The 25421-nt window shown below is 45.2% G+C and overlaps 1 protein-coding gene across 2 annotated transcripts in view; it reads right to left on the bottom strand.

Moving 5' to 3' along the window:
• HS6ST2 (heparan sulfate 6-O-sulfotransferase 2) overlaps positions 1-25421 on the bottom strand; it is a 290382-nt gene that overhangs the window by 2162 nt on the left and 262799 nt on the right. The gene's annotated exons all lie outside the window — the stretch shown is intronic.

Genomic DNA, 25421 nt, shown 5'->3' with positions numbered 1-25421 from the left:
ACCCAGATGTCAGCATGTGTGGAGGCTTTGCTGTGTGGCTGTCTTCAATTTAAAGCTGCAAACTGATCAAGTTCTTTGCTCAAAGAGCAGACTAGAAAACATTTAAACCACACACCCACACACACCCATACATAGCAGGGGCACACACACACGTGCACGCACACCCCCCCCACACACCCCAGAAGCATCCCGGCTTATAATGTGATCGGGGAAAAACAACTCAGCAGTTGTGCTTTCATAATAAATGAGCTTCCACTCAGGTTCAGTGGATAAAGGACGAGGTCGTGGATGAGCCGGCCTATCGTGGAAGGAAGACAACAATAAACTCTGAATATTAACATTTAGTTTCTGAAAAGAAACCTGGGGAATAGCTTGCAGCTTCTCTGAAGTTTATTCATTCCCATCCGAGGGATGGTGGTTCTCTGAGTCTGGTGGCTGATATCCTCTGAGCAGACTCTCCTCCTAAATCTTGGGCTTTGAGCAACAGGCACCCTGGGATCTATATCCCGTGTGCCTCTGTTCTGTGCATGGTGTTTCCTCTGCCTGGCGTGACCTTCCTTCTTTAACTGAAAAATTCTAGGCATCCTTCGAATTCCAGTCCAACTACTATCTCTCCTCTGAGAAAATGTATCCCACTCCTTGCTGCCAGCCATCACCTCTTCCTCAGTGTCACTTCCACACTTGAACCTTTGTGAAAACACTTTTGATACTGAATTGCAATCGGTTGTTTGTATTTCTGTTTAAACTAGGTTTTCCGGGGCAGGGGCTTTAGGCATTCTTCTGCAACTCTCATCTTGTCCATTTCAGCCGTAACTCCTTTAATTACTTCTTTAAAGAACAATCTCAGGAAGAGGGGGGAAAGAGTTTGGAACTGGGAAGGTCATGCCTCATTATATTAAAAACTCTGGAGAATCTAAATGTCTGGCAAAAATCATAGAAAATTTAAAAAATCACCTTCTATGATTTTCTGGAATAAACAAGCATGGGGCACAAGAGAAGCATTGGGGAGTGAGGCCGGAGAGGGGGCCAAGACGACCTTCACCTCTCTCAGTCCTTTTCCTGGGACCTGACTTTGCTGGTGCCACTCAGATTCATCTCTGTAGAGACCCACTGCTAACGAGTAGCAGCTTTTGTTCCCCAGTAGCCTCCTTGACCAACAAAGGTGACTGCTGTTCCCATGGGCTCTGCCCTTCCACTCCTAGCTTTGGTATTCATTCATTCATTCCTTCAGTACGGATTTATCAAGCCTTTATGCTAGGCCTGAGGCCATAGCTTTGTGGCAATTAGTCTGATTATTTGGAAAAAAAAGAAATTTATGAAGTGCAGTGACACATTTGGATTAGTCTTTCAACCAGCTTTTCCAGGCATGCATTATAAATGGGTGTTTTAAACCCCCATGATGGAGTCACCTTCATGCTCAGCTGACAGTCCTCTGTTTTACTGGTTTAAGCCTACAGTGACATCTTCTGGTAAATTCTAGAGTGCACCCCTGTGCAAGCCTGCGGCTCTCCTACCTAAAATCTCTCCCTTGTCCTTCAGAGTAGACAGATCGCAACCAGCAGGGTTAGTGTCTGGACCAAAGCACCATCCCCATGTGGAGAGAGAGAGAAAGAGGCAGCACAGGAAGGCAGAGGCAGACATTCACAGACGCTCTCATGTTATGGATGCGCGACTCCTCCCAGATGAAGGGCTCCTAGTGCCGTTATGAGAGGAGAGCCGTCCAAGGTGCACAGCCTCGGTCTCCACACTGTAGGGATTATCACAGCAGCAGAGAAATTAGAGGCGCCTACACGCGTGCACGCACACGTGCTAGTGACGAGGGCTGCCCTCCACTCAGATGCCAATAGCTCTGGAGAGTCAGTGATTGCCAGCAGCCCCCTTTCTTCCAGGGAAAATAGGCCCGGGGTGCCAGACTGCCTCAACTGGAAACACTTGATGCTGCTTGGAAAAAGATCCCATGGATGAAAAGGAAGATCCACTGAAGGGTGGGTCTCCAAGACTGTCCAGTGGCCTCCCAAATGGCATAGTGTGTTGGAGGCGGGAAGGCAGGTGAGAATAACCCCTGGAAGGTTTTGTTGGGCAAAGGATCGAGGATGCTCATTATTCTGAGTGAAGAGTTGTCAGGGAAACATCAGAGAAGCCGTCTCCCCACCCAGAGCAACTGAGGATATGAAAGCCCAAGCCAATGACACAGTGAGTGGACAGGCAGATAGGCACAGAAACATGGGTGGCACTCTTCCAGCACTCAGTTCTGTTCAAGCACCTGTGTGCCTGGCACTGAGAGAGACCCTGGGGATGCCTAGAGGGCTAAGACTCGGTGCCCCTAGCAGAGCATTCCATTCTAATGTGCTATTAATGACTGGAGCAGGGACAAGGCACAAAGAAAGCACCTTGCAGTGATTCTCAGCCTAGCCTAATGATAGAGGAAGAGTTTCTGTAGCTTTATTTTGAAAAACAAGGAAGAATCAGATGAGGCAAAAAGAGCAGAATGGAGTATGAGGCAGAAAGGTCAGCATGAGCAAAGGCACAGAGGCATAAACTAGCCTGCTGTGTGTGGAGGAAGGGCACAGGAAACATCTTACTGGGAATTACGGGCCAGTGGCCGGAATGGAGGATGGAGAGGTAGTTACGGACCGGGTCATGGAAAGCCTCAGACGCCACATGAAAGAAGTTAGATTTCTGGGAATTCCCTGGTGGTCTGGTGGTTAGGACTCCACGCTTTCACTGCTGAGGGCCTGGGTTCAATCCCTGGTCAGGGAACTAAGATCCCGCAAGCCACGTGGCATGGACAAAAAGGAAAAAGAAAAAAATTAGACTTCTGAAGGCAACAGGGAGGCCTTTTTAAAGGGTTTTAGGCAAGGGAGTAACATGATGAGGTCTGCGTTTTAGAAAGATCACTGTACATGGTGTGTGGAATTGGGGAAATGAGTTGAGGTTACTATAGAAAACAAGACAGAAGAAGAGGGAGCAGACTAGAGAGATTTAGGAGGTCAAAGTAACAAGACTTAGTGACAAAATGAATATAGGGGAGAGAGAGGAGGAAGGGTAAGGAGGCCTCCCAGGTCTCTGTCTGAATGGACACATAGAGCCTCAGACAGTGATCTGGGCTTCAGATGTGGAGTTGTCAGCAAAACGTGGTAGTTTCAGACCTTGAGGACTTACTTAGGATCGGTTTTTAATTCCACAAGTGTGGCTTCAGGTATTTGAAGACAGCATTCCAGTACCCCGAGGTTTCTTTTCTTCATGCTAAATATGGTTTTCAACTGTTCTCTCCACTGCTTCAGGTCCCCTCACTATCCTTTTTTTGCCTCTGAACATATTCCACTTTATTGGAACATGCCCTCTAGGCACAGTCTGACAAGGAACAAGTAGGGACAGTCTATCTCCGCCCTTATTCTTGACACCATTTCTCTTCACGTGGCCTCACATCACATCAGCCTTTCTGGCAGATGTGCCACAGCACTGACACACTGTCAACGACCTTCTTGCATTCTTTTACACACAGGCCATTTGGAAACCCAATCTCCTTTGTCCAGAACCGATGCAGTTTGTTTGTGGCCCTGTCTAACTTCTTCTTGGTAGAGGAAGTCTAAGTCTGTCAAAACGCATCTGGATTCTGATCACATCCCCCAATATCTTCACCATATCTTCTTATTTTCTTCTGGCAATGCCTGGATCCAGGCATTGATTGAAACAGAACAAGATGCAAGTGAGAGCAGATCTTTGGTAGCTGCTGGAAATCTCCCTTCGAGTTGACATAAACCCAAAGGGTGCTGCTGAATGGTCTGATTTAATTTTAAATGAGTGAGCCAAGCTCAGCCACAGAAAAATCACACTCAGCCTGTTTCAGTTAGTAGTGATCGGACAGGAATATCTTGTGACCAACCATGTCATTTCATTAAGATGACCAGGTGTCACATTTTTACAGTCATGACTCTCCCTCAGTTACCCGAGTTGACCCCCTCAGTTACCCGAGTTGACATAAAGACCAATGTTTGGTGCCTTTGTATGCCCATGGTTTCTCGACAGGCAGGACACAGTGAAAGGTTTGCCACCCTCTACAAGTCTAGGCCAACTTTTACGTGTCATTGGTAAGCAATTGTGGAAAAACAGCAACAAAAGAAAGAGCTGTCCAAGCAAGAAACCTGGAGGCCGTCTTTGACTTCTCTATCTCGCTTACCTCCAACATCTGAATTTTCCCTAAGTCCTGCTGATTCTAGTTCTTAAGAGCTCACAAATCCATCCTTTTACCACTGCCTGGAGTCAGGCACTCATCACGTCTCTACTCAATTACTGCATCAGCGTCCTGGCCACCTCCTTGTCTCCAGCCTCACATCCATTCCACACCCCCATATGGCACGCATCTGACCTACCACTCCCTAGTTAAGACCTCTTAATGGCTCCCTATCAGTTATGACATGAAGTTCAAGCTCTTCCGCATGCCAGACACAGCCTTGTGGGACCTGGCAACAACCTTTCTTTCTCTCCAGCCTTATCTCTATCAAGCTCCCTCTACACAAGTCTTTCTCAACCATGAGTAATTTTGCATCCCCCCCTCCACTTCCCTTCGCTGACTCTAGGACCTTTGGAAATATCTGGAGACATTTTGGTTGTCACAACTGGGGGTCAGGTGCTACTGGCATCTAGTGGGTTGAGTCTAGGGATGCTGCTAAACAGCCTACAATGCAGACTATTGACTAATTATCAGTAGTGCCAAGGTTGAGAAACCCTGCTCTATACTCTACATTCCATGTATGCAAATGTAATCTTAATATTCCAAATTGGTCCCAGGCAAAGATCCTATGGGCCCTTTTCCTTTGTATATGGAGTGCCTACTCTTTGGAAGGGTTTCGATCTGTCCTTTGTAGGTTACCTGGAAACCTCCAAGACTCAACTCGAAGATTGCCTCTTCCACTTTCCTTGACCTTCCTGGGCAGAGTTAACTGCCCTGGTATTCCTCTGTCCCAGCTGTGCTGGTATTCTCCTATTGTAGCATTTATCACCATGGGCTGTGATAGTCTAGTGATTTGTCTGCTTCACCCATTGGACTATGAGCTCTGGAAGGGTAGGGACTGAGTAGCATTTATCAACATAAGCTCCTCTGGGCCTGGCACAATGTTTGACATAAAATAAGTGATTAATAAAAGATTGTTGAATGAATGGCTGTAGCAGAAGCAGCAGAGCTTACCACAAGCTAATGGGAAAATGCCTATCATTTTCTTTGATAAGGAAAAACCACTAGATGTCAGTATTAAATAACAGATATACCATTTACACCTGTGCCGGAACATTTTAAGGAGCTTTAGCTATGAAGGAGATCTAGTTATATTTAGCAATTGTCCCTGACTTTCTGTGTAGTAGCCCAATGTTAAAGAAGGCTGGGAAGTTTAAGGATATTAAGAGTAAGTAAATGGATAAAAACAAGAACCATACAGTTTTCATTTTCATTGAAAGAGATTATTCTGAAATAAGTACCTGAGTTCTAAGTCACAGAATTCGAGACTTGGCAGAGCAAGAAGAAACCTTTGAGATGGCAAATCATCTAAATCAAAGTCTTCACTTTACAGGTGAAGAAATCAAGACCCTGAGAGGCAAAGATTTGCCCACAAGTCACAAATTGCCAGTAGCTCTTGGGAATCAACCTAACTGCAAGGAATATTCCTGGGCTGAAGGCCTGTATTTTTAGTAGCTCCTGTCTTTGTGTCAGTTAATTACCTAGGATGGCACAATAAACCGTGCCTGGAAGAGCCCACTAAGCCTCAAGAAGGGGAAGCATCTGGCTGCTGAGAGCAGACATTTCCTTACACCAACTGCATAGCCAGGAGCTGGGAGCCTTCGTGCCTGGCATTTACACATTAACTCCCAACAATACTGTGAATCAGATATTATTATTCCCATTTTTAGGATGAAGAAGCTGAGACTAACAGATATGATTTGACCCAGTGTCACAAGTTAAAGTAGGGATGCTCAGACATGAACCAGTTTCTCTTTGACTCTAGAACCTGGATTCTTCCCATCCTACTGCTGGGACACAAACCCAGGACTTCTGCTCCTAAGAACAAGCTAAGGAAGTGGTTCTCAAATTGTGGCCCCAGAATCAAGCAGCATCAGTATCACTTCATAAATTGTTAGAAATGCACATTCTTGGGTCTACCCAGTGAAGCAGAAACTCAGGGGCTGGAGCCTAGCAATCTGTTTTAACAAGTCCTCTGGGAAATTCTGATGGACGTGTGCTCGAGTATGAGAACCACTGTCCTAAGCATGTGGCTTCAGATATCAAAAGTCCCTCAGAGATCCCAGGGGTGCCCAGAGTGTGGACAAGTGACCCCAAGAGGAAAAAGCATGACAAAACAAGCCTAAGGATGCCCATTGCTGTCCAGGGAAAGCCCAGAGAACTTGGCCTGAGCAAAGTTATGAGGATTATGCTGTAAACATTTACTTTCCTTTAAGGCCACTGGTTCACAAAAGGCCACAATAAGGTTTTTCCTGCACCACTCAAAGTGGAAATAAATATTAAAGCCATTTTTTTATGGAAGAAGACCAGAAAAACTGTACAAGTTAAGGTCATAGGAGTGATCAATAAAAAAGTTAATTTAAGAAAGGAAACAAATTCTTAGCCCAAGTCAATAGGACTGAACATATACCTGTATACCTGTATACCTGTAGCTTAGTTTTGTGTTTTATTTTTAAAGTTCAGCCTTTGCACATCTTATTCTTGGAGTAATGACGAGTGGTTCAGAAATAAGAACTGTGGTTGGTGGTCCTAAGTAGACTTGGGAGGGGGGCTGTACATGACGTTGGGTCATTAATGCCGAAGGTCTGGTCTCCTTCCTTGGTTAATGATGTCTAAACCAACTGCACGGGTCCTCCCATTGCATGTAAACGACTCGGTCAAAGCAAAGAGGATGGCTTGCAGATCAAACAACATTAATATATGAACACAGATGAAACGAAAGTATAGTTAAATGATTCAAAGGCAAATATGCCTCTGATGGGATTGAATCCCCCAAGCCCTAGGGTTGCCATTTTAACTGCTTTTCTTGTGTGACTCATATACCAGCAGTCCCCAAAGAGGAGTCCCGTAAATGCTGTGATCAGCAGTGGCAGCAGCCTCATAAAAGAAGTGTGGAACTTGGGACTTCCCTGGTGGCGCAGTGGTTAAGAATCCACCTGCCAATGCAGGGGACACGGGTTCGAGCCCTGGTCCGAAGATCCCACATGCCGCAGAGCAACCAAGCCCGTGCGCCACAACTACTGAGCCTGTGTGCCACAACTACTAAAGCCCGTGCACCTAGAGCCCATGCTCCGCAACAAAAGAAGCCACCGCAATGAGAAGCCCGCACACCACAATGAAGAGTAGCCCCTGCTCGCCACAGCTAGAGAAAGCCCACACGCAGCAATGAAGACCCAACGCAGCCAAAACAAACTAATTAATTTTAAAAAGGACAGTGAATTCTCATGGCCTTAAAATTTTTTTTTAAAAAAAAGAAGTGTGGGACTTGAAGAGGGGACAACTTTGAAGTGGGTGGATGCTCACTTAGATGTGTTTTCTTTGGTACATTTGTCAAAACAGTCTTGTGGCTTAGTAGTCATGTTCAGTCTAGTGAGAAGAGCGAGCCCTTACAGTCACGTAAAGTGGGTTACTTACAATCACTTGATTGTCTTCACAACACTAGGAAGACCTAAATGATCTGGATGCTGAATTTCTCTCTTTTTCTCCTTCAAGCTGAGGCTCACAACTAGGCCAGGCTCCCCCAGGCAACCCAGGAGAGGTGGGGAAAAGGACCAATCCTTGGGAGCCCTCTGATCTATAAGACAGCCACGACTTTCACTGACTCTTTGAATGGGTTGACTTAGAGTCCTTAGTGGTACGCAGGCATTCCAGGAAAAGCATCTACTGGACATAAAACCAACTCGGAAAAGGCTGAAGTTCTCACAGCCCTCAAATAAGCCATCCAGTTCTCCTTGCAGGGAGTTTTCTGCTATTCTTCACACCTCACCCAAGGGAGCAGTTCTGTGTATGTAAAATAACACCTTAATCAATGCCTTAATTGTTTTTCCCCCTCTGGTTAACTGAAGGTTAGCCTGTGTGTATTGTGAGGGAACATTCAACGAAGCACAAATGAGCTTTCCTTAAACAGAAGGATGTTTTTCTATGCCATTCTTCTTTTCTTTCTTTTACAAGGCAGGAAAATGATGGTTTCTTATTTGGTGAAAGGGAAGAAAAGAAGATTTCTTATGTCTGTAAATTCAAACCCAACATGGAACTCTTCACACAATAAGTCCTGGTGACATTTACTTCTTTTGAAAGGAAATCTAGCTCTCCTCCTTCCCAAAGCCCAGTAGGCTCCAAAGTACATAAATCTAAGGACTTTTGCAAACAGTGAGAAAGCTGAGATTTTTAACAAGATGTGAAATTCCAAGCTTTATGACCCGTAAGTTACCAGACTTCACCCAGAGTCCATGAAACCGCTTGGCAGCATGAAAAGTTTTGCAGCTTACACTGCCCCCTGAAATTTTTTGCATTCTAAAATTACTCTGTGAGTCTCGGATCATTAATACTCAGTGTGGTTCTGAGGTGGAAAGAACTTTTAGAGAAAAACCCTTTCAGTGTGAAGGGGTGCGATCTATCCATGTCCCATGGAGACCAGCTCTGCCACCGATTAACAAACTCAGGCTTCCTGCCTTCTCCCTCCCCACATGGTATTTCTCAGCTTCCTGAGTGTTTCCATGTGGCATCCCCCGGGGCAAATTGTCATCCCCTGAGGGTTGGCATCTGGGGCAGCCAGGGAGAGGGGTTGGTTTTCTTCCTGCCTCCGAAAGAGCGGGCAGAGGTGAAAAGGGGTAAACTTCACCCCCCAGGGGACAGGAGGAAGTCGGGACAAATGTCTAAATGCCTCCCCTGGGACCACCATGGCTGATGCTTTGCTCTTCAGATAAGCATCCTTGGTATCTCTTGTCGTGGGTGTCAGTGAAGATAAAATGGGTGATATATATATAAAGTTCTTGGAACCGAGCTTGGAACCCAGCACTGCACAAATGTTAGTTACTACTGTTGTCATTGTTATAACTGTTGTTTCTGTACAGATTAGGGTATTCAGCTAAAAGATGTTATTCAGTTCTCCTAAAATCACAAGGCTGGCTAATGACTGTCTGTCAGGTCCGTGTGACTCCTGAGCCCAGACTCCTGCCCTCTGCCCTGGCTGATGGTGCCCTATTTGGTCTTTGGCCAGGTGTATCTGAGCCTGCAGCTTGTGTGCTCTCTCTGGGTTGTACATCCCCACTTGGACCTGGGCACTGAGCACAGCCTAAGGAGCTACAGGCCAAGGGCACAACTGGCCTGGCCGGAGCAGGAAGTTTCAGGAGGAGGGGGGTGGATATGCCAGGATGTGAAAGGAGGGGCTGGGTCCATGGTTTCTGCGAGCCCCTCAGAGCGATGGGACGTGAGCACAGCAGAGCTGGGGCCCCCCCACTACCCATTGCACAGATGAGGAAACCAGAGAGCTGACTCCTGTGCCATCTCCAGATTGTGAGAAATCTGGAGCCCCTCGGGATCCTTGCTTTAGGGACTTCCCCAAAGACAGGGACTCAAGTAACAGGCCTTTTGCAGATGGTAGGCCGTCAACAAATAGCATTTAAGGTCATTCTGAGCCGGCATCTCGGATGTGCTTTGGAGAAATCGTTAGAGGAGAACTGGTGGAGATAAATGCCTGCTCTCAGCATCGTGCTATTTTCCAGAACAGCACAAGGGAAAAGTTTCCCCCTCGATGAAGGCTGCCCTTCTCGTGTCCTGGGTTGATGTTAATGAGCTCTAATATTGTTGTAAGGTGCTGAGAGAGACGAAGCGCAAACCCTGGCTTCTGTGGGGAAAACAGACCTCGTTTACCATTTAAACTGGGAAGACTGGGAGCCATTCAGAATTTTCAGGGCTGGCAGGGCCGTGCCTCCTTTCCCCTGGGAGTGCTTCTTTTTCTGCAGGTATTTAGGCTGCAAGAGTCACAATTACTGGATAACGCAGCTGTGCTGCATGTGTGTGGAAATGAGCATTAGATACACACCAGGCACAGCCTGGTTTCCTCACAATGATAACACTGGAAACGGAAAACGAACTCACTAATTCCCCACCCGACCTCTCTACCTCAAAAAAGAATCCCCTGGGCTTCCCTGGTGGCGCGGTGGTTGAGAGTCCGCCTGCTGATGCAGGGGACGCGGGTTCGTGCCCCGGTCCGGGAAGATCCCACATGCCGGAGCGGCTGGGCCCGTGAGCCATGGCCGCTGAGCCTGCGCGTCCGGAGCCTGTGCTCCGCAATGGGAGAGGCCACAACAGTGAGAGGCCCGCGTACCGCAAAAAAAAAAAAAAAAAAAAAAAAAGAATCCCATGTCTCGCTGGAGTGAGTACAGGACGGAGCACCAAAGACAGAAAGATTGTGCTGGAGCAGAAAGAATGATTTTGAAGGTTCTGTTAGTGGGAAAAGCCTACAAGAGTTCTAGATGTTCTGTGCATCAAAGGGTCATTTTTTTAGGGTGTAGATAAGAGACTGGGTAACCATGTTTCCCCTCTAAGGCAAAAGAGGACCTTCTCTGGAAGCAGTGGTGCCCTCCTCAGCCGCTGCCCAGTCACAGGCTGCTCCTCCAGTTTACAACTGAGTATCGCACTGGAATGACCCGAGTCCTGGGGAAAAGATATTTTTGTACCTGTCCAAAATGCGCCAGAGTGGGAAAACTTACAGTGTGTGAAAACAGACAATGATGGATGTTGTGAAATAGAAGTCCTGGTTCCATTTTGGTTGGTGAAAGCACAGACATCCCACAATTTTTGACAGAGTAGAAACTCTATTTATTTAGGCCTCGCCACACGGCTTGTGGGATCTTAGTTCCCCTACCAGGGATTGAACCCGGTCCACGGCAGTGAATGCGCAGAGTCCTAACCACTTGACCGCCAAGGAATTCCCTAGAAACTCTTTTGAAATTGCACTTTCCAAGCAGCATCTTGGGCCAGATGGAGCCCTATTTTTCTGAGAAGGGGTGGGACCATCTTCTAGTTACAGTGGGGAGCTGCTCTCCAGATGGGGGAGAACCAGGTTCTGTGTGCGTAAACCGGCCCATCTGGTGAAAGCGAACCCCTCGTGATGGGTACTGATGGCAGCACCCACAGGTGAAGGCCACAGACCCATATTTCGCACAGAGTAGCGGGGCCGGCAGGCCCCTCGGAGGTCATTTGGTCCAATCACTTTACAACGAGAACAGCAGAGCCCAGAGATAAAAGATAGGGGCTTGCCTGGGGTCACATGAACCGTCTGTGGAAGAGCTGTGATCCGAAACCGAGTCACTGACTCCTTCCTCAAGTTTCAAAGATCATGCTCAAGGTGACTGACAAACAGGAACCAGCTTCAGGAAAAGGCAGGCCCTCTGTTTGGTTAGAAGCTCACTTATTCTCCACTGCAAGACTTGAAAGCCATAAAGAAGGACTAAAAGTCAATGCTCAGACTAAGAGAGATGTCTGACTCTGATTTTCTAATCGAAGGCAAATGCTTGAGGGTGCAACACCCTCGGAATCTTCCATTAATCATTGACTCTGAAGACATGTCAGTGGGGAGTCAGATTCATTTACATGCTGCAGGAACCACCGACAGAGCTTTCTCTCGGGGCTTGGCTTTTCTCCCTGGAATCAAGGTTAATTTTCAGACATAGTGACCCACAGGAAATTGGATTGAAGGCCCCAGATGATTACTCTAAATGACATCCCCCTTCCCACAATGGTTTTTCAGAAAGGTCATCTGAAAAAAAATCCACTGATATCCTGGGACAAGGAAGGAAGAAGGGGAGGAGGGAGGAGGCAAGGGAGGGAAGGAAAAAGGGAAGGCTGGTCAATAACAATCAGAAGTTTCACGAGAAATGATGGATGACTCACTGCTCTTATATCTTTCGTTCCTCACACAGGACAAAATATAGAACTACCATTTTACAGATGAAGTTTGAAATTCAAACAAAGGAAGTGACTTGCCCAAGGATACACAACTCATCAGCAGTAGGTCTAGGATCATAACCCAAGTCCCCTAACTACCAATTCTCTGTTTTCCCTACCATTCTCTGTTGCACATTAAGCCCCCAATGGATGGCTGAACAGCCTATTTCTCTTGTTTTGTCTTTCCAACCAGGCTGTACATTTCTTAAAGGTCAAGTCTACTTGGGGGAATTCCGTGGTGGTCCAGTGATTAGAACTTGGCACTTTCACCGCTGTGGCAGGGGTTCAATCCCTGGTCAGGGAACTAAGATCCCACAAGCCAAGCGGTGTGGGGAAAAAAAAAAAGCTGGTAATCAAATAGTATGTACAGCATTATTTTAAAACAAAATAGACTCCTTGGCATGCTTCCCATCTCTCAGCACTGGGCCTAGCACCTTATGGGAATGCAGACTGGTGGGCCAGTTAATGGAACATTTACCATCAAGCGTTGGAATTGGCCAGGATATTCTTTTTTGTCTTCTTCCACCTCTCTGTGCATCAACTCCTCCTCTCAGATTATTCACCACTAAACAGAGCTCAAGGGCATTATTCCCCAAGCCACACAGGCCTGTTACTTCCAACATTACGCTGCCTCTGGCTTGCTGTCACTCCTCCAGCTCCAGCGTTGGCATTCCCTAGCCAGGAGAGACTGTTGCACATGCAATACCAACTGAAAGGGTGAAGAAGGCCCCTTCCCCTCAAACACTTCCTCACTGAGGCCCAAAATCCCACCCTTAGTTAGAATTTTGTTTGTCCTTCATGATGGCTAGAAGCTGTTGTCCTCCAATCTTCACCATCCCTGTCCTAGACCTAGCCTTTCCTCTCGCCTTTTCCTGCTGGACTCTCTCAGCTTAGGCTGTTCAAAACCTTAGATATGGAAAGAAAGTGCTTAGAAAAACTCCATTCATCAAAGTGTCATGTACTTGGCGCCACCAGAAGGATTTCCATTCTAGAGAGGCATCCCCTGAGGGGCAGTGCTGCACCCTCTTCACTTATGAGAGGATTTCTGGCAGCAGCAGGGCAAGCACTGAAATCACAGCCTGCAGGTGACTGGCTACTGCATGCCGGTGAAAGTCTGCTTCAATAGTCTCAATCCGGATGCCTGATCCTTTATGCTCAAAGAAAGCACAGGAATTTAAAATGAGGCCATTTGGTGATGGTTTTGATCAGACTGCTTTTCCTTTCCAGAATCATGAATCAGTCATGAACACACTAAGATTTGATTTCCTTAGGGCTATTTTTGAAGTCCTCTTGTTTCCCTGCCCCACCTCTTTCCCATTTAACACTCAGGAGTCAAGATGTTACAAGAAATGTGTGAGGGGAGAACACAGCAACCTTCACCTTCTGTGTGGTGAGAAAATGTGTTGACAGTTGAAATATGGGCAGGTACATTTTGGAGAGGCCGGTGTTGCCGCATTTCAGTGTACCAAGCATAGTTCAGGTGACAAGTGAGTCACCTTTGAGGTTCTTAAATAATTTGAAATATTTCTATTTCTCAGGTCATTTTCAAGGATTAAAGAGCTATTATTCCAAACATTTTTGAAGGCATAACACTCTCTTTGTCCTCTTCTACTGAAAAGTTCTCTATCGCAAAGATTTTTTTTTAACAAAGCACATTTTCTTTCTCTCTCATTAGATCTTTACAACATGCCTATGAAATAGACAGGTCCAGTCCATTTCATAGATGCAGGTATTAGTGCACAGACAGGTGAAAGGTCATACAGCTAGTAAGGGATCAAGTTACCTATGTCTGAAACCCATGTCTAGACATCCAGACTTGTCTTGCTACCTCATGCCACTGTGCTCATTTATTTGAGAATGAAAGGAATTTCGCGTGAAGCGGTGCAGAGCTTTCTGCAACACCCTAATAGGACATGCAACCAGGGCCAGCCTCGTTGGGTGGTAGAATTCTCCGGGGTGCTGGGAAGCAGGGCTCCCCCTCTCACAGTTGGCCAGGAAACCACAATGTAAGGTTTATTCCTTTCCTTTAAGGATCTGCCTCCTGTGTCGGGGGTGGGAAACAGGCGATAGGGGGTAGTGGGTCATAAGCCACTAAGACTTATCAGTCATTTAGATGTCAGAGGGTCTAAATGACCTCTAAGATATCCCTCCTGTAAGTTTAATAATCAGATCTCACGTTGGGGAGGGGAATAGGTGGTGTGCAGGGCATGTAAAGAGACGGGCATCAAGTTTTGAGAAAGAAACAGGAAACTAAGAAAGAAAACTGAGTATACCAAAGGCAAATGTGGCAGCCTTAGAATTTTTATTGGGCTAAGGACCCGTCAAGAATTTCTGGTTTAAAAGTAAATGTAAAAGCAAAGATATAAAGGGTAAAGCACAAGGCTTTGCAGGGAAAATTAGCAGACTGATTTTTCATTGAATAATGCCCACGATTTATCACTAAGTTACTGGTCCAGACGTATCTTCCATCCTATCCCTGCTCCCCTGCACATGGACTCCTACATGCTCAGCCAACCAAGCTCTCCCTCCTTGTGCCTTACAAGTCGCCTCACGCCTCTGCTTCCACTGGTTCCCCAGGCACACTGCCTCCTCCTCTCTACCTCTCTCCAAACAGGTCTTCTCCAGCCTTCCTTCCTCCTGATGGCCGTAGTTGAAGCAGCCACACTTTCCTTGGAGTCTGTAGAAAGGGTTATCTTGACTTCTCTCCGGGAACTCTGTTCATCTGACTTTGTGATGTTGGTGTTCATGTCCAAGTCCCCTTTTCCCTCCAAGGCCATGGGCATCATGGAAAGAGGGCAGGACTGGGTCTTCTTTATATCTCTTCTCCTCTCTCTCTATGGACGTAGCTGACCCCAAGTCTTGGGAAGCAGTCAGCCACTGATAAATACTTTGTAATTAAGAGCTCTGTCTTTGGGGTTAGAAAGTTCTGGAAGCAAGCCCCAGCTATGGAACCTTGGGCAAATTACTTAACCTCTCAGTCTTGGTTTCCTCAGCTCTAGGCACCAATCTCACGGTGCTGTGATTCTTCAATGAGATAACCCATGTAAAGTGCTTAGCACGATGCAGGTTGCCTGGTACGTGTTCCACAATTATTTGCTATTAATGTTATTTTTCTCTTAGTGAAATGTGCAGTCCTCTCAGGGCCCCTTTATCAATCACCCAACAGAGACATCATCCCAGAAGCAAAGGGAATCGTGTCAGGAGGGTTTGTTTAATGCCCTGACTCACACTCTAATTACAGCAATATTTACCTCATCAAAATGCAGGGAAAGACAGGAACTGGTTTCAACCTGAATCCAATATTTCTGGGGCCCGCACGCTGAATGCTGCCGAAGTCTCCACTCCCTGAGCAGTGGTTTGTAGAGATGGAATAGCGGCAGTTTTTCATTTTCCAGAGTCCACTCACCCTTCCAAGAATCTCAATGCCTCATTGATTCATAATACAGTGCATAAAGATTTCATTTTTCCTGTCCACAGTGATACATTATGGAAGCAATCTGTTTTGCCACTGAAAAGTTTGCTTAGTAGAAAAATTTGGAGTTTTGACATTCAGGAAATTACAGTCATCTGTAAAACACGATTGATATGCCAAGGCTAACATTTTCATTGCACTCACAGAGCCAGAATAACTATGATAAAATATGTGTTACCCCACACACGTTTCAGGATCTTTTAAGGAAACATTAGTTAGCTCGGAGAGCTCCTCCCAAGGCTCCTGGACTGTAATGGCTGTGCCAGTTAGCTGTTCGCCATTCACAAGGGTACCTCCATTGACCAAACCAAAACTCGGGTCCTCAGAGAAAGCAACGGCCTAACACGTCTTCCAACTCCGCCTTGGGTTGGAGGCTGGAGCTACATATTTTCATGCCACCAGGTTAAAGACATGAAAGAAGATCAAGGAAAATAAGTTAAAAATATTCCACCCCCATCGTGGAATTGTTAGCCAGACACAAAAGGCCCAGGTTTATATTAGTTAGAACTAGAAGTTGAAGGCTTACAAAAGAAAAATTAGACTGTTCTATATCTGCTCTCTATATTTTTACACCCAAGCATTTCTTTGTCTCTTTCTGGGTACCATTTTCAGTGTTAAATGGCATCAGAAACCCGAGTCTCTGGAGTTATCCACCTGTTCAGCTTTTGATTTCGGAATGATAAATGCAATTTAGCTGAGGAGTGTGGATGATCTTTATGGCCATATTGATGCAGCTGCCCGTTCACATTGGGCTAGGTTACGGGCAGCTTTTACTTGGTCCTTATCCATTGAGACCCGTGGGAAGTACACATGCAAATGTTCTGGTTCTGGGGGCAAAGGGACAGGTGCCACTGCCCTTGACATTGGAAACAGTTTTGCATGATTCCCTATCTAACCACAGGTCAACTTCTTTAGGTACTGAGAAAAGCCTTCTGCACAAAACATATAAGTATGCGTCATGGACCAAGCAGTCTTTAAAGACCTCAGAGAAATCCTGCATGCACTCATACTCAGTTACAGCAAGTGTTCACGGACCCTTTACTAGGCGTGACTCTGAGTGATTAACATGGAGTAATTTATTTACTTATTCTCACCATCTATGTGGCAGGTGATAGTACTATCATCCTCTTTTTATGGATGAAGAAACTGAGGCACAGAAAGGTTGAGCAACTCCTTCAAAATCACACAGTTATAAGAGGCGGAGCTGGCATTTAAGCCTCCAACAGGGTGGCTGTAGAGCTCACGTTCTTGACCTCTATGCTGTATTGCCTTGCTTAAATGTTTTTGGGGAAAAGCCCTCTCTGGTCCTCCTGAAGCTCTTGGATACTCCCTCCCCTTTTTTTGCACTGACAAAGCATTCTCCTCCTGCCCCATGTTAGGCTTCTTGCAGCTAACAACTTAGCTTCATTCATTTCCCAACAGTGGTTGCACAGATGCTAGAGAGGCAAAGCTAAAGCCAAAGCGGGTGGGGCGGAGGAGAGATGGGTGCCAGACACACAGTTAGGCAAAGAACATGCCGACCTAGGAGCATTTGGACCCACCAGCAGGCGGATCCAGGGAAAAGTGATTTCTCAAAAGGGTATGGAGGATCCACTTGCCCCCCACTGGGCTTAAGCTTTGGGGGGTACCCATATTTGGGGTTCCTGGATCCCATTGCTCCCCTATGGTCCTTATTTAAACTGATTTGGCAACTAAATGAGGGAGACTGAGAGAAAGGAGAACGAAAAGGACAGGAGACTAGAATGAAGGGAAGTAGAGGTTAGAGGAGTGGAGAAGATGGAGAGGAAGAAAGCAGGGTCGAGGGGTTGATAAGGAAAGGAAAGGATGAAGGGAGAACAGAGAAAAGAGCAGAGAGGGAGGAGAAAGTGGAACACAAAGAAGTGGCATGAGGTGGGGTGTGGAGGTGTCTAAGAGACGGGGGAGACTGAAGGGAAAGGCAGGTGGAGGTGCTCTCCCTCCTGCCTTCCTGTGATCCAAAGCCTGTCCACACAGACTCTCATCTTCTTTACTAGCCTTCCTTGAGCACTTGGGTGCCAGCGCAAGGCTCCCCTTGCACCGGGCTCCATCTAGATGACCTTGCTCTTTCCCTTCTCTGAGGAACAAGAGCAGTTAGAGTCAGTACTTGACTCTTCCCCCTGAATTTTTACACATGCTATTTTTTATTTTTTATTTTTATTTTTATTTTTTTGCGGTATGCGGGCCTCTCACTGTTGTGGCCTCTCCCGTTGCAGAGCACAGGCTCCGGATGCGCAGGCTCAGCGGCCATGGCTCATGGGCCTAGCCGCTCCGCGGCATGTGGGATCTTCCCAGACCGGGGCACGAACCCGTGTCCCCTGCATCGGCAGGCGGACTCTCAACCACTGCGCCACCAGGGAAGCCCCACATGCTATTTTTTAAATTTATTTTATTCAAATAGAGTTGATTTACAATGTTGTGATAATTTCTGCTGTACAGCAAAGTGATTCAGTTATACATATGTATACATTCTTTTTCATATTCTTTTCCATTATGGTTTACCACAGGATATTGAATATAGTTCCCTGTGCTGTACAGTAGGACGTTGTTGTTTATCCATCCTATATATAATTGTTTGCATCTGCTAACCCCAACTCCCAATTCACATGCTATTCTTTTTTTTTTTCAGTCTGTAACTAGGCTATATACTCTTCAGGGGTTGGGATCAACTCTTACAGCATTATCTCTGTCCCCAACTCTCTCTCCAACCATTACAGGAAATTCTTTGAGCATTAGGGTGACTGACATATTTAGTCTCTTATAATCATTAGTTCATATTTATTAGCACGTACTTTATTAGGAAGGAAATAAATATCTTTGCAGGTATGGAACACGAGACGACTTTTCCTTGGGAGGAAAGGCACTGTTTGGAGATTGCAGGTGCTGGGGGAAGGGACCAAAAGCACACCCAAGGGAAGAATGGTTCTAGGTGCCCCACATAATTCACTCACGTAACAATTCTCCCAGAGTTTATCTATTGTATAAAGCGAGAGATCCCTGATATATTCATGCCCTTACATAATCCTTCTTCTCTATTTATATGATACACATGACTCAACTTTAAGAAATAGTTCTTACTCCTAGGCACAAGTAAGAAAGCTAGGGCTTGGGAACTAGCAGCCTCAGGTCTCTTCAGTGAGGCAAGGGACTGTCCTCCCAAGGAACTGTTTCCAGAGATGACTCTCACAACCCCTGCGGGTTGTTGAGAGTGGGAAGGGTTTGGCAGACCCACTAAAGACAGGCACCCAGAGTGCCCTGGTCCCACTCAATAATGAAGGTGGGCTTTCCTTCTCAGTCCCTCTTGCTTCAAACCTACACCGACTAGGCCCGTATCTCTTTCAGTACAGCCAGTCTTCAAGACTTCAAGAAAGCAAGGCTTTTTCAGGGCTCTGGAGGTGCAAGCCGGGGGCAATTCCAACATGGCTCTCCCTGGCTGTCCTTTCTTTCTTTTCTTTTTTCTTTCCTCTCTTTCTTCCTTTCTTTCTTATTGAAGTATAGTTGATTTATAGTATTGTGTTACTTTCAAGTATACAGCAAAGTGATTCATATATATATATATATATATATATATATAAATTCTTTTTCAGATTCTTTTCCATTATAGGTTATTACAAAATGTTGAATATAGTTCCCTGTGCTATACAGTAGGATCTCATTGTTTATTTTTTATATAGCAGTGTGTATCTGTTAATCCCAAACTCCTAAATTATCCCCCCCTCTTTCCCCTTTGGTAACCATAAATTTGTCCCAGCCCCTTTCACCAAATTCTCTAGCTTCAGGGATTCAATCCCTTACCCACTTAGCAATTTTCTTCATTCCTGTCCCTAGGTGGTTTCTTTCACACCTCCCCCTATTGTTCTGTTTCCTCCAATTCCAGGGTGATCGATGACCCACTAGGCATTTACATTTACAAAGCAATTGCATTTACATAAGATAGCTCTTATCAAGAGCCCCAAAAGGCACAACTATAATACATATAAAATAGGGAGAGTGCCTATTCATCACCCACTTTTACAGTGCCTTCCAACAGGATGGACTGTTCTAGGAATTGGTATATAAGGGGAGAGCGCCCTGTAAAATTTATCGCTAAAGGTAATCAATGAGTTCCAACTAATGTGCTCCACACCTCGAGGTGAAAATATAACAAAAGTATGGGGAAAACATATTTACTCCGTAAAGTTTGCTGAATTTAATTTGTGCTTTCATTGATTTCATTTAATACAAAGATTATATAATCAGGAAGTCAGTAGCAATTGAGAATACCAAGCCTAGTCTGCGCCCATCAGGGCATTTTGATAATGTCTAGCAATGGCAGGAGATTCTCATTTAATTGAATTGGAAATGCAACATATATTAGCTTACAGAAACTTAATCAGTGTGATCAAATTAAAACGGGCCACTCAGACATACCATGCTGATTAAGGCACTTGCAAACACTCCACAATTATCAGAGATTTGTGGTGTTAATGATTTAAACTCAGGTTTTTTCCTCTGGGGATTCAGCCCTGGACCTTTTTTTTTTTTTACTAGACAATTAGAAAACTCCATCCTTTATTTTGAAAAATGTTGCAATAGTATTATTGACATTAATTCTCAAAGAATGCAGAAGTAAAGAGCATGTGCTGCTGCTTAGTTTTTTCTTTTAACAGTCAATGACTTCTCTTTGGGATGAGGATCATTAATCTCAAAGCTTTAGCTCTTGGGTGTGGTAATGAAGTTTGGCAATGGTAAAGTGACCATTTTTAAATGTATCAGACGAAAACTCCACTTTTCTGCTTTCTGCAAAGCAGCTCTATGTTTTACTTAAAGGGGTTTTCTTATAGCCCTATTCCAAAACCACTTTGAGTGAACTGGTTTGTTGTCCTGGGTAGGAGACTACAGAAGTAGGCCATTTCTTTTAAATGTGTTCTTAATAGACCATTATGAACATTAGCGTGGGAGATGTCAATTACTCCTCCCCTCCTTTAAAACCCATCTTCCCAACCCACGACCCTTAAAATGCAGCACTAGTAAATTACCTGGAAAGGATCTCGTGTTCCTAGCTCCATTATTTGTGTGAATAGTGGTGATGGGGGCTTGTCTAGCTATTTGTTTCTCCTTTAGTCAGCAAAGCCAGTCCCTACATTAACAGCAGAGAAAATGGAGATTCAGAGAGGCTAGGTGACTTTCTTAAGGTGGCAGAGTTAATAAGGATCAGGTCTGCAGCTAGAATCCCAGTCTTTCAACTTTCAGGGTTTTTTGTTTTTCTCCCATCAATGCTTGGGCCCAGCCCAGTCTCAATTAGGACAAATACCAAGTCACTGGAATCTGCCTTAAAAGGATGGTGTACTAAGGAATAAGCCAGTCAGTTAATGAAGATAAGGACTACTGTGGGGATAGAGCAGAGGAAGATGAAGAGGAGGAGGGGAATTCTGTGCTGAGATGGGGTAGGAGGTCTGACTTCCAATAGGCCTGGCAGCAGCCTGCTATGGCAAGATGGTTAGAACCAACATCGACCAAAAGCACGATCAGGCTTTATTTCCCAGACACTAGTTTGGAAAGGCAGAGACAAGTGATGGGTTAAAATAAAGAGGCCTGTGGGGTTAGAGCATCCCAGAATCGTTCCCTGCACCTGTCTGTAATCTCACAGCCTCAGGGGAAAGCCAGGAGTCCTACACCTGGTTCGATACCCAAATCCCCAACACAATTCTCTTTGTTTAAAATAATATTGAAGAGGGCTTCCTTGGTGGCACAGTGGTTGAGAATCTGCCTTCTAATGCAGGGGACACGGGTTCGAGCCCTGGTCTGGGAGGATCCCACATGCCATGGAGCAACTAGGCCAGAGCCACAACTACTGAGCCTGCGCGTCTGGAGCCTGTGCTCCGCAACAAGAGAGGCCGCAATAGTGAGAGACCCGTGCACCGCGATGAAGAGTGGCCCCCGCTTGCCACAACTAGAGAAAGCCCTTGCACAGAAACGAAGACCCAACAAGCAAAAAAATTAATTAATTAATTAATAAACTCCTACCCCCAACATCTAAACAACAACAACAAAAAAAGAGTGCACATACCTATTGGATTAAAATAAATAAAATAAATAAAATAAAATAAATAAAATAAAATAATCTTGAGGGTCTTTAAGATTCCAGAAGGATTCACTTATTTATTCGTCTGTTCATTGAAAACATAGGGCTAATTCATTTTAACGTTTTCACATATTGAGTTACAGTGCGTTAGTGTTCTACCCTTGCAATAAGATGAAACAAGAGAATAGGCGGTCTTTCCCAGAGTGTGTTGCAGACACTTTATTCTGTTTCCTATGGACAGTTTACAGAAGTGTCTCATATCAGTGCATACACTAAGAGCATGATGATGTACTCTGGAACACTGTGGAAGAGAAAAGAATTCCACCTACTCTTCCTTAAGGAGCCATAGCCGTACATTAGCTGGAGACATCAGCAAACATGGGGAAAGTGAACAATAAGAATGAGAGCTGTTACTTTCAGAACTTTGTCTTTTATTATGCAGCATGCACACTCCTCCAGCTGCGTCTCTGGTTGCACCTTCTTTACAGAGCACACCACTCTGTTCCTTGGATTCTAGGTATCTGCATCTATCAGCATCTTCTCTACTTGAAAAATAAGACACTTGGGACTTCCCTGGAGGTCCAGTGGTTAAGACTGTGCACTTCCACTGCAGGGGGCACAGGTTCGATCCCTGATTGGGGAACTAAGATCCCATATGCCGTGTGGCGTGGCCAAGGGGAAAAAAAAAAAGGAAAGAAAATAAGATGCTTAAGAGCAGTGACTGAATCTGTTTCCGTTTCAGCCCTGCTTTTTCCACCTCATCCCCTCCTTCTCTCACATCTACCTCTCTACTCCCACCCACCCCCAGCATCTGGTACTGTGCCCATCACATACCAGATATACAATATTTGCTGATTGACTTAACTAACACATGTTAGTGCCTGGTTAAATGCTAAATGGATATTGTTCAAAAGGAGGAAGGGATGCTCTCAGGCTGCATCAGGAGAGACATGAAGGAGGAAGATGCATATTAATTGTGTTTTACAGTATGAGTAGTAACAATAATTCCATTTAATGAGCACCCATGTGGACCAGAATATTTGCATAAGTTATCTCACTGACTCCTCAAAGGATCTTTAGTAGAGAGAGGTCTAATTATTACCCCCGTTTTATGGATGAGGAAACTGAGGCTCAAAGACAATAAGTAACTTGTCTAAGATGCTAGAGCTCGGATACAAACCCATCCCTAATCTAACTGAAAGAGTGAGCTCTTTCCAACAACTAGGATTTAGACAGGTGTAGACAGGTCATTCAAGATAGGTGCAATGGGGGAATCCCCTGGCTGTCCAGTGGTTAAGACTCTGTGCTTTCACTGCTGAGGGCCCAGGTTCAATCCCTGGTTGGGGAACTAAGACCCCACAAGCCACATGGTGCAGCAAAAAAAAAAAAAAAAAAAAAAAAACCTTCTGAACTTTTAAATCAGAATATACCAAACACAATTATTTAATACTGTCCTGAGGGACTTCCCTGGTGGTCCAGTGGTTAAGACTTCACCTTCCAATGCAGGGGGCACGGGTTCGATCCCTGGTCGGGGAACCAAGATCCTACATGCCGTGTGGCACGGCCAAAAAAAAACAAAAACAAAAAAGATAGGTGCAATGGTATGAAAAAAAAATGGTATAAAAAAAATGGAATGTGGCAGACGAGGAGACCAGTATAACCAAGGGGAGGACTGGGCTAATGATGACACTAGATAGTTGTGATAAAGCTGAATTAGTCAGTGAACATAAAATAAAACGCTAGAGAGTGAGTTTCAAAACTATAATAAAATTGTATATAGGATTATATAGAATACCTACAATGAGTAAATATTAGAAAACCTTCCAAGCCTTCTAATGGCGTTCAAAATAACAATACACACTTTAGCCTAAACACCCGCCTGAGAATGTTTTCCGGGAGAGGATGGCTTAAGCAACTAAAATAATCCTCTTCCGAAAGCTAATGGTCTTTTCCTCCCCTCCAGGTTTCATTACAGCCTAGCACAGAGGCCAGTTTAAGGAAATGGAGTGGAAACAGTGTGTGTTCATTTAGCCTTCAGAGCAGAAGCCAATTGGGGAGCATTACTCAAAATCTGTGGCATTATTTTCCCTCCAAGTATTTCAGGTTCAGCCTGGGTTTAGGGCTGTAATCTAGAGAACAATCACCTGTCAGTCTGGTTCCTTTCATCTGTTCAGAGCAATTTGGCCATAAGAAGAGAAGTATCTCTTTTTTCAATTTACTTCTTTCATTTTTTGTTTTTGTTCTTAAGAGCTTGCAGAATTGAGAAAGGGGACTGCCAGACTGCCCAAAAGCCAGAGCTGCTTTGCCTGTCATTGGGGAGCTGGGGAACGGTGGAGAAAGGCTGGTATCCCATACTCTGCCCCCCCCAGTATCCTCAGGCTGGGTTGGACCAATGGTTATCAAACTCATTCTAAGCAGCAGAGCTTTAAAAAAATGAAATCTAGTCAGACCCCGGTATATATATAACAGATTAAAATGGAGTCACTCAGGAAGAGGTGGAGTGGAGGCCTGGAGCCCCATCTATTTACCACTTTAGACTCCCCATTACCTCCACTTTCAGCAGGCTCTGAGGTCCTGCTTCTGAACCCAAGAGCTATTCAGAACATAGATTGAAAACCGCTGGACTGCACAAAGGAAGGATGCGGTTAAGTGCACCGCGATGGCTCTATGAGCCCAAGTAGCTTCTTTAGACTTCTTTTTAGCTCTTTTTCATCTGTTAGAAGACAAAATAGGAATGGAGAATGGTAACAGAATGAACAGGTAGATTCCCCACCAGGGGGCATCTGCAGATGGGGGAGTGTGGGAGGGAGAATATACCTTTGTCTTGGTACTCCTATAGCTTAGCACAGAATGCCTTGTCCACTGTAGGCATTTGGTAATGAATGGGAACAATGACTCCAACTTTACAAGAATGATGAAAAACAAGTCAACAGCCATCCACAATACCATGCATTTGTTTCTTCCTTGCCACCAAGTGGGTGACACAGACCCAGATATTCAGGTAAAGAAACCCACGGCCTCCAAAATGAATGTGTCTACAAGGACAAAGCTGGCTATGTCTAAGTAGTCCCTGAAATGTGGATACTGAAGAAGGAAAGTAAAGAAATGAATATTTGGTGTCACACCAGCCACATGGTTGTGAAAAGGCATGATGGCCTGTGGGGTAACAGGGGCAACCACTGCAGACCTGGCAGAAGGCGAGTCAACATTCTCAGGGAAAGAGTCTGAACCTGTCAAATTTGCTTACGTGGAGATACACTTCTGTCCAAAGTTCCTGAAAACACTAGAAAGAGTGTATGTGGGACTAGCTATTTTTTGAAAGGTCTTTAGAGACATGCTATTGCTTGTTTTCACACCCTCCTAGGGATGCCAGGGGGAGTGACGAGAAGGATTATCTGCATTTCACAGAAGGAGGAGCAGTCTTGGGAAAGGGATGTGGGTGGGTAGAGGCAGCAAACTATTTTCTGACAAAGATCACAACTGAAGCAGGTGCCCTGGTGCCTACTGTGAAGGCACAAAATAGCCTGATCACCCTAGAAAGTTCCATAGGCATGAATGGGAGAAACGAAGGTAAACAGGCAGAGGCTGAGTAGAGAGCATCTCATGAAAGCCAGTGGAGAACACATCTCCTCCTCAACGATGAGAAAAGAGGACACTGTTGAGGCCCTTGGAAACAAGCCCAGCACTCTTACTTCTGTCATTATGCTCTTTGATGCCAAAAACCCAAAACTCTTTAGATTCCGAGGCTTGGAGAATCACTGCCCCCAGCTCAGGTCCACAAGCCAGCCACACTCAAAGCTTGTCTCGGCTGAGGTGCCTGGACATCCACCCTGAAGGGGACCTTTGGGATTGGATACGATCCATGCCACTGAAGCAAGTGATGAGCTCTCCTAGAACCAACGTCA

This window comes from Mesoplodon densirostris, chromosome X, assembly GCF_025265405.1.
Source record: "Mesoplodon densirostris isolate mMesDen1 chromosome X, mMesDen1 primary haplotype, whole genome shotgun sequence".
NCBI classification, from domain to species: domain Eukaryota; kingdom Metazoa; phylum Chordata; class Mammalia; order Artiodactyla; family Ziphiidae; genus Mesoplodon; species Mesoplodon densirostris.
The sequence above is the reverse complement of the archived record's forward strand: the minus strand, read 5'-3'. Positions and strand labels throughout refer to the sequence as shown.